Source organism: Capsicum annuum, chromosome 3 (genome assembly GCF_002878395.1).
Source record: "Capsicum annuum cultivar UCD-10X-F1 chromosome 3, UCD10Xv1.1, whole genome shotgun sequence".
In the NCBI taxonomy this organism is placed as follows: domain Eukaryota; kingdom Viridiplantae; phylum Streptophyta; class Magnoliopsida; order Solanales; family Solanaceae; genus Capsicum; species Capsicum annuum.
The window spans coordinates 242309019-242318866 of NC_061113.1; the positions used below are offsets into that span (position 1 = coordinate 242309019).

Genomic DNA, 9848 nt, shown 5'->3' on the forward strand with positions numbered 1-9848 from the left:
AGATTTTTAAGTCTATGTTCTTGGAAAAAAAATGAACTATTGTATTTATGTCAAGAATGGGTTCGATTTTGATAAAGATATGATTTTGAGAAGATTTGAGTCAAGAATGATATTGTGATTTTGAGTTGAAAATAGGAATCCACAATTTATTTTGATTCAATTATGAGAAATATGATTTGGTCTTCATTATAGACCCTTGAGATTATTTTGAGGTGGATTTCCTAAATGGGACTGAGCTTGAGTATGGGAGTAGTATTTAGCACCGAGCGGAAGGTGTGGGTGAGCGTACCCTACTTCTCCAAAACTATGTGCCACTGTAGGGTTGAGATTTGTGGGCCTAAGGCCGAGTTGGTGATCACTGAGTTGAGGTTATACTCCCTGGCAAGAGTATGACGCTCCTTCCAAACGTGGGGTTTCTTCTTAGGAGGACAAAACGTTGGATTCCATGGTAAGCTCACATGGTTTATGTCGGTTAAAAGAAACTTTCGAAGTTGTCCCTTACTCTGAATTAAGTTGAAAGTATGAGATTTGAAAATATTGTTTACGGATTTCCTTAGCCTTTGAGTTTTGAGAATAGAAGAAGAAGTTCAGATTTTGAGCTAAAGATTTATGATATATGTTCATTATTCATGATTTAAAATTCTTATATTTCAGCTTTATTCCAGCTTTGTGAGTCATTATGATCCGCGTGCATGATTTTATATAAATTTACGATGTTGTTTACTTAATTGCATACACCCCTATATACTCAGTACATTCCCAAAATGCTGACCCACATATCCGTATGTGGGCTACATTTTCTTATGATGTAGGTTCAGGTACTCAGTCCCAGCAGCGTCAATGATTTCTGAGCGCTTTTATCTACACTCCTGCAGTGGTGAGTCCTCACGGTTCAAGGACCATATTTCCAGATGTTTTGTAACATCAGTTGTTGTATTTATCTTATTCTATTTGAGTATGAGTCTGTTGGGGTCTGTCCCAGTGGCTTCCTATTCTTGAGTTGTAGAGGTTTTTCAGACTAGACTGTGATTTGTATTTCTAGATTACTCTGTATCTTGAGACTTGGACATTATATTTACAACATGGATTGATGAGAGTGAAACTTAGATTATTTGATTTTAATTCTTAAATTAAGTATAAAGTATGGTTGTAGGATCAAAGGGTTAGCTTGGGATCTACGTATATCCCTAAGCACCGTGTGACGTCTCGGGGTGAGATTTTGGGGCGTTACAAACTTGTTATCAGAGCCTAAGATATAAAGAGAGTCCTAGAGAGTCTGATAAGCCGCGTTGCATAGAGTCTTGATCATCGGTGTGTAGCGCGCCACATCTATGAGCAAGAGGCTACGAGACGTTTTAGGAAAAAGTCATATCTTTGTTTCATAACATGTCGTGCTTACTGTTGTCTCTCTCTGCTAATAACTTATGCTCTCTTATGACAGAATATGCCTCGTCGCCGAGCCAGTATCCGTAGAATCAATGACCAGCCACCTCAACCTGAAAACCCTCCGAACGAAAATGTGTCGCATGCTGAGTTCCGGGAAGCTTTTCAGGCATTAGCCCATGCAGTCACTGTTAATGCTCAGGTTAGTCATTAGGCTGCAGTTCCGCCCCCACAAGGAAGTGATTCGGCTGCAGCTAGACTTCGTGACTTTATGAGGATGAATCCGCCTGAGTTCTATGGGTCTAAAGAAGGTGAGGACCCACAGTTATTTTTGGAGGAGGTAAGAAAGATCATACGGGTAATGCATATTTCTGAGGAAGAAGGCGTTGAGCTGGCTTCTTACAGGTTGAAAGACATTGCGTATGACTGGGTAGTTGGTTGGAGGAAGGGTAGAGGGGGAGATGACATTCTCGTTACTTGGCATATATTCCAAGATGCATTCTTGGATAAGTTCTTTCCGTTGGAGCTGAGGGAAGCAAAAATTAAGGAGTTCATGAACCTAAGGCAGGGCTCTATGACGGTTAAGGAGTACGGCCTGAAGTTCAATCAGCTAGCCAAATATGTTCCTAATTTGATGTCCGACACTTGCACTATTATGAATAAATTCTTGACAGGTGTTTCTGGCCTTATTGTGAAAGAATGCATGATTGCTATGTTGAACAGGGAATTGGATCTGTCCAGGTTGATGATTTATGCACAACAGATAGAGACGGATAAACTAAGGGAAAAAGATCGAGTGAGGGGTAACAAAAGAGCTAGATCTGAGCAGAATGAATACAGCCAGGCTAGGTCCCACGGAGGGAATCATCCGCAGTTTTTGAGTCGTCCACCTTTACCTACTTTTTCTTCAGCCAGTACCCCCACACCAAGAGACAGGCAGGTTCAGGAGAACAGGCCTGCTATGTCTAGATCCTATAACAGTGTCAGTCATAGACCTCGTAGTCCTCCATGTGCTAAGTGTGGTAGAGATCATCCTTGTGAGTGCTTTGCTGATCAGAGGGGTTGTTTTGGTTGTGGCAAGATAGGCCACAGACTTTGAGATTGCTCGTATGCTAGGCAGGGGAATCGTGATGCTCGACCTCAGACTTAGGATACTAGTGCACCAGCTCCAGTAGCTCGTCCAGCTCCTCCTCAGGGCGCTTCTTCTAGCACTGGTGGCGGTTAGCGCCAGAACAGATTTTATGCTCTACCATCCCGCCAGGAGCAGGAGGATTCTCTAGATGTTGTTACTGGTATGCTTTGTGTTTTCCACTTTGATGTTTATGTATTGCTGGACCCTGGGTCAAGTTTTTCCTATGTGACACCATTGGTTGTTGTCAAATTTGAAGTGAGTCCTGAAAAGATTTCTAAGCCTTTCCTTGTTTCCACTTCAGTAGGGGAGTCTGTTGTTGCTAGACAAGTGTATAAAAAGTGTCCTGTTACTGTTCTTCACACAGTCATACTTGCTGATTTGATAGAGTTGGACATGGTGGATTTTGATGTTATTCTGGGTATGGATTGGCTTCATTCTTGTTACACATCTATTGACTATCGTACCTGCGTAGTCAAGTTTCAATTTCCAGATGAGCCAGTTTTCGAGTGGTCCAGAAATTCTATGTCTCCTAAGAGTCATTTTATCTCCTATCTCAAAGCCAGAAAATTGATATCCAAAGGTTGTATCTATCACCTGGTTAGAGTTAAAGACACTGAGTTCGAAGCTCAGACACTTCAGTCAGTTAGCATAGTTAATGAGTTTCCTGATGTCTTTTCGAAAGATCTTCTAGGGTTGCCTCCCGATAGAGAGATAGAGTTAGGGATTGACCTTTTTACCGATATAAAACCTATTTCTATTCCTCCATATCGTATGGCTCCTGCAGAACTTAAGGAGTTGAAAGAACAACTTAAAGATCTTTTAGATAAAGGTTTTATAAGGCCCAGTATTTCTCCTTGGGGTGCACCTGTTCTATTCGTGCGAAAGAAAGATGGTTCTTTGCGTATATATATCGACTTTCGTCAGCTTAATAAGGTCACCATCACGAACAAATATCCTCTTCCTAGAATTGATGATTTGTTTGACCAGTCATAGGGTGCGAGTTATTTCTCAAAGATAGACCTCAGATCCGGCTATCATCAACTTAAAGTGAGAGAATGTGATATTCCAAAGATAGCCTTCCGAACCTGTTATGGTTACTTTGAGTTTCTTGTCATGTCCTTTGGGTTAACCAATGCTCCCACAGCCTTTATGGACCTCATGAATCGAGTGTTCAAATAGTACCTTGATATATTTGTCATTATATTCATAGACGATATTCTTGTGTATTCCCGAAGTGAGAATGATCATGCCAATCATCTTAGAATTGTCCTACAAACCCTTAAAGATCATCAGTTATTCGCTAAATTTAGCAAATATGAGTTTTGGTTAAGGTCGATTGCTTTTTTGGGTCATATTGTTTCTGACGAAGGCATTCGAGTTGACCCCCAAAAGACAGAAGCTTTAAAGAATTGGCCTAGAACTACCTCCCCATCTGACATTAGGAGTTTTTGGGTCTAGCTGGTTATTACCGTCGTTTTGTCGAAGTTTTCTCTTCTATTGCATCTCCTATGACCCGGTTGACCCAAAAGAAAGTTAAGTTCCAGTGGACAGATACTTGTGAGAAGAATTTTCAGGAGTTAAAGACTCGACTCACTTCAGCTCTCGTGTTAGCTTTGCCTGATGGTACTGATGGTTTTGTTGTGTATTGTCATGCCTCTAGAGTTGGTTTGGCTTTTGTGTTGACGCAGCGAGGTAAAGTTATAGCCTATGCCTCTAGACAGTTGAAACCTCATGAAAAGAGTTACCTACCCATGATCTTGAATTAGCTGTTGTTGTTTTTACTTTGAAAATCTGGAGACATTATTTGTATGGTGCTCATGTTGATATGTTTACTGATCACAAAATCTTGCAATATGTGTTTACTCAGATGGAGTTGAACCTTAGGTAGAGAAGATGGTTAGAATTGTTAAAAGACTATGATATGAGTGTGTTGTATCACCCGGGTAAGGTAAATGTTGTAGCAGATGCTCTTAGCAGGTTGTCTATAGGTAGTGTATCTCATGTGGAGAATGATAAGAAAGAATTAGCTCATGATGTGCATCGTTTGGCTAGATTGGGTGTTAGGTTGCTTGATTCCGCTGAAGGGAGTATGTTACTACAGAGTAGTTCCGAGTCCTCTTTAGTCTCGGAGGTGAAGAAAAAGCAAGACTTAGATACTAGTTTGGTCAGATTGAAGGAGTCAGTCAAGGACCAAAAGATTGAGGTTTTCTACCAAGGGGGAGATGGGGTGTTGAGATTGCAGGGTAGGTTATGTGTACCTGATGTTGATGATTTGAGGCAGAGAGTTATGGCTGAAGCGCATGACACGCGATATTCTATTCATCCAGGTGCTACCAAGATGTACCGCGACTTGCGGGAAATCTATTGGTGAAGGGGTATAAAGAAGGATATAGCAGCATTTGTAGCAAAGTGTGCGACTTGCCAAAAGGTTAAGGTAGAGCACCAAAGACCTAGTGGTAAAATAAAAGAGTTTAGCATTCCTACTTGGAAATGGGAAGGGGTGAATATGGATTTTGTGACTGGTTTACCTCCTTCGCGTCGTCATCATGATTCTATTTGGGTTGTTGTAGATCGATTGACTAAGTCAGCGCATTTTATACCTGTGCATACATCTTATACAGCTAAGGATTATGCTAGATTGTATATTCGTGAGTTAGTCAGATTGCATGGAGTTCCCTTGTCCATCATTTCAGATAAGGGTACTGAGTTCACTTCACAGTTTTAGAGATCTTTTCAGAAGGGTCTTGGTACCCAAGTTCATTTGAGTTCTGCATTTCATCCACAAAATGACGGCTAGGCTGAGAGGACTATTCAAACTTTGGAGGACACGTTGAGTGCTTGTGCACTTGATTTCAAAGGTAGTTGGGATGAACATTTGCCTTTGATTGAGTTTGCTTATAACAATAGTTTCCATGCTAGCAATCAGATGGCACTATTTGAGGCTTTATATGGTAAAAGATGTAGATCACCCATAGGTTGGTTCGAGGTGGGTGAAGCTGTTGTGACTGGACATGATGTAGTATTCAAAGCCATGGAGAAGGTAAGATTGGTTAGAGAAAAATTAAAGGAGGCTCAGAGTCGCCAGAAGTCTTATGCAGATGTGAGAAGAAGAGACCTTGAGTTCGAGATTAGTGACTTAGTGTATCTGAAGATTTCACCAATGAAGGGAGTGAAGAGGTTTGGGAAGAAGGGGAAGCTTAGTCCCCGGTATATTAGTCCTTATAGAGTTTTGAGTCGTGTTGGGAAAGTAGCCTATGAGATTGAGCTACCTGCAGAATTTTTAGCTATCCATCCGTTCTTCCATGTATCTATGCTTAGGAAGTGTATTAGTGATGCTGTTGTTGTAGATCCTTAGGAGAATCCTAATGTCCATGACAATATTTCGTATGATGAGGTTCCATTTGAGATTCTAGACTATCAGATCCGTCAACTAAGGAACAAAGAAGTTCCCTTGGTCAAAGTTTTATGGCGTAGTCAGTCAGTTGAGGGAGATACTTGGGAAGCAAAAGCAGACATGTGAACCAAATACCCGCACCTCTTCTCCAAGCAAGCTGAAGGTACTACTCTTTCATAATTCAGTCCTTTCATATTCATGATTCAGCTGTTTATTCATTCTCATCAAGAGTTCATGTATTCTTTGAAGTATTCATGAGTTTAGAGTGAAGTTGAGCCAATTAAGTAAGTTCTCTGAGTTGCGTATTCTCGGTTTCTCTATATTCTTAGCCTGCTGAGAGACATTTGAGGACGAATGTTCCCAAGGGGGAGATATTGTAATACTCCGTAAAATTTTCACGACGTTTAAGCCTTCTGAGTGAGTTGAAGGAAATCTTATGCCTTGAAATTCTACTAAGCATTTCCAAAACTTAGTTTATTTTTGAGTCCTTAACTTCGGGGAAAGGTCATAGTATATCTTGGGTGAGATTCAGAATTTTTGGAGTAGCGTAAGGGCACGTTTGGTATGTCAAACCAGTGGCAAAAGGTGCTGGTCAGGTGCCCAGTTTTCAGCATTTCAGTGTCAACTTGTAATAATCATAACTTTTTGTATATAATAAACTGGGAGAGCTGCTAGATATCAAATGAAATCTCTTTGAGTCTTCTTTCCAATTCAATTGGTTTCATCCAATTTGAACATCTGAGTAAAAAGATATGGCCAATTTACGCCAGCATATCAAACCTGTCAACTGAGGGACAGCTGTGACTTTGTTTGTTTCCTTAGGGGTATTTTAGTCTTTCCTACCCCTATATATATATATATCCATAAACACGGAATTAATGGTCATTTAGACCAAAATCTGATCCTTATTCTCCAAATTCACAAGAACAACTTCCCTTAGCCCCAAAACAAAAATCAAGATCCCTCAAAATTCAACCGTAGAAATTCAAAAATAATTTAAGAGTTGGGATCCCCATTACAAGAGCTACAAGGAGCGCCTATCAATTTTGCAAATAGAGTTTCCTATTCAAAAGTTCATTAATACTCATAAATTTGAGGTATGTGGGTGTTGAACAAGAATAATCCTTCCGTTCTTGTGCCCAAAACTTAATTTTTATTACAAGATATGTTTTTGATTTTATATGGTATTTATGAAATTAAAGTTGAATATATTTATACCAAGATACTATTTATGAGATTATGGGATTATGAGTTATTTAAGTTGTGATTTTCATGACCTTGTATTTATTATGTCTTGAATTAAAAGTTTATATCATGAGTTATATCCTTTACTTATGAATTTGTATTGTTGAATGATTTCAAGAATAATAGTGGGTTGAGTTGATATTGCGAATTGTTATGAGTTTTGAATCTTGAATTTGAGTCTAAAGATTTGGTGTTGAGATTTTTAAGTCTATGTTCTTGGAAAAAAAAATTGAACTATTGTATTTATGTCAAGAATGGGTTTGATTTTGATAAAGATATGATTTTGAGAAGATTTGAGTCAAGAATGATATTGTGATTTTGAGTTGAAAATAGGAATCCACAATTTATTTTGATTCAATTATGAGAAATATGATTTGGTCTTCATTATAGACGCTTGAGATTATTTTGAGGTGGATTTCCTAAATGAGTCTAAACTTGAGTACGGGAGTAGTATTTAGCATCGAGCGGGAGGTGTGGGTGAGCGTACCCTACTTTCCTAAAACTACGTGCCACCGTAGGATTGAGATTTGTGGGCCTAAGGCCGAGTTGGTGATCACTGAGTTGAGGTTATACTCCCTGGCAAGAGTATGACGCTCCTTCCCAATGTGGGGTTTCTTCCTTAGGAGGACAAAACGTTGGACTCCATGATAAGCTCATATTTTTTATGTCGGTTAAAAGAAACTCCCGAAGTTGTCCCTTACTCTGAATTAAGTTGAAAGTATGAGATTTGAAAGTATTGTTTACGGATTTCCTTAACCTTTGAGTTTTGAGAAGAAAAGAAGAAGTTTATATTTTGAGCTAAGTATGATGACTCACGAGATTTATGATATATGTTCATTATTCATGATTTAAAATTCTTATATTTCAGCTTTATTCCAGCTTTGTGAGTCATTATGATCCGCATGCATGATTTTATATAAACTTACGATGTTGTTTACTTAATTGCATACACCCCATATACTCAGTACATTCCCAAAGTGCTGATCCACATATCCGTATGTGGGCTACATTTTCTTATGATGTAGGCTCAGGTGCTCAGTTCCAGCAGCGTCAGTGATTTCTGAGCACTTTTATCTACACTCCTGCAGTGGTGAGTCCTCATGGTTCGTGGACCAGATTTCCAGATGTTCTGTAACATCAGTTGTTGTATTTATCTTATTCTATTTGAGTATGATTCAGTTGGGGTCTGTCCCAGTGGCTTCCTATTCTTGAGTTGTAGAGGTTTGTCAGACTAGACTGTTATTTGTATTTCTCGATTTCTCTGTATCTTGAGACTTGGACATTATATTTACAGCGTGGATTGATGAGAGTGAAACTTAGATTATTTGATTTTAATTCTTAAATTAAGTATAAAGTATGGTTGTAGGCTCAAAGGGTTAGCTTGGGATCTACGTGTATCCCTAAGCACCGTGTGAACTCTCGGGGTGAGATTTTGGGGCGTTACGTATTATTTCTGTATTTTGTTGTGCCTTGTATTTTTAACACTTGTTCCAGGGGTATTAAAGTAGCGGATCGAGGATCTTACTGGGTTATATTTATATAGCTCACTCTTTCCTCGCAGATATGGTTGCGGAGAGAGATACTTGTGGCTGACAGTCTTTTCGTATGGATTATGTTGCTAAGGTGAGCCTTCACATTGTTCGTGGAGGCAGTCATCCAACTTTAGTATTTTAGATTATAATTCTTATGTTGGGTTTGCATGCCCAAAAGTTGAACTCATATAACTCTGTTTAGATGCTCTATAGTTTTAGTGTGGGATTTGAGGCTAGAGAGCTATTATTTAAGTATTGCTGTTTTCATAAATCATATTACGGTAACCGGGTGGATGAATACTTTGCGTTTAATACTATTTTCACGCACTTGAAGTTGCACATGTCTTTATCTCAGTGTTTGTAGATATTGTGAATGTATAGAAAATTAGTTCTCCCGGCAAGTGGTGTTATCAGGAGCCAGTCACGCCTAGAGATTATTTTGGGACGTGACAAAATTGGTATCATAGCGTAGGCTTTAGGTCCCGGGTTATGGATTAGTGTTTAGTAGATTCTTGTTCATGGGTATGTAGGAGCCCATACTTATGAACTTGAGGCTACGGAACAACTAGGAAGTTTCCCCCTTTTATTCATTATTTGTGCGTTGAGTTGAATTAAGTCTAACCCTTAAATATTGTTTCGCAGATGGTTAAGAGACTTGGTTATCCCTCCGCTAGTCGATCTAATGCACCTGCTGGACGTGATGCTGGACAAGATCCTACTCGTGGTGGTGGTCGATTTAGGTCTCATCCAACTAGGCCTCGAACTTGGATGCAAATTGGTGCTCAGACTGGAGTTGGGAATGGGGACCAGCCCCAAGTTGTGGCTTCTCAGCAAGCGCAGAATCAGGTTGATCGAGATACTCCAGCTGCAGTGCCAGTTGCTGCACTTACTGATACTTTGCCTGCAGACGTAGTGGTAAGAATGTTGAATGTACTTGAGGCATTGGTGCCTAATTAGGGTCGAACTCTAGCTCCTTAGGTTACTTCACAGACGCAAGCACAAGTTCTGTTGAATGTTGCAACCTCTCAGGAACCTCTACCTGTTGATCATTCGATTACAGCTGTAGGGCAACCCAAGGATCTAAAGAATTTCATGGATCTTAAGCCACCGGAGTTTGATGCTACACCATCTTCTACTGAGCCTCAAAAGTTTTTAGATCGCT

General features: G+C 39.7%; 1 long non-coding RNA gene across 1 annotated transcript; it reads left to right on the plus strand.

Moving 5' to 3' along the window:
* Nucleotides 1-6806: 6806 nt before the first annotated feature.
* On the plus strand, nt 6807-8473 carry LOC124897134. The gene is made up of 2 exons (XR_007053749.1): nt 6807-7006; nt 8180-8473. It is a non-coding gene; the product is annotated as an uncharacterized LOC124897134 (long non-coding RNA).
* Nucleotides 8474-9848: the final 1375 nt, after the last annotated feature.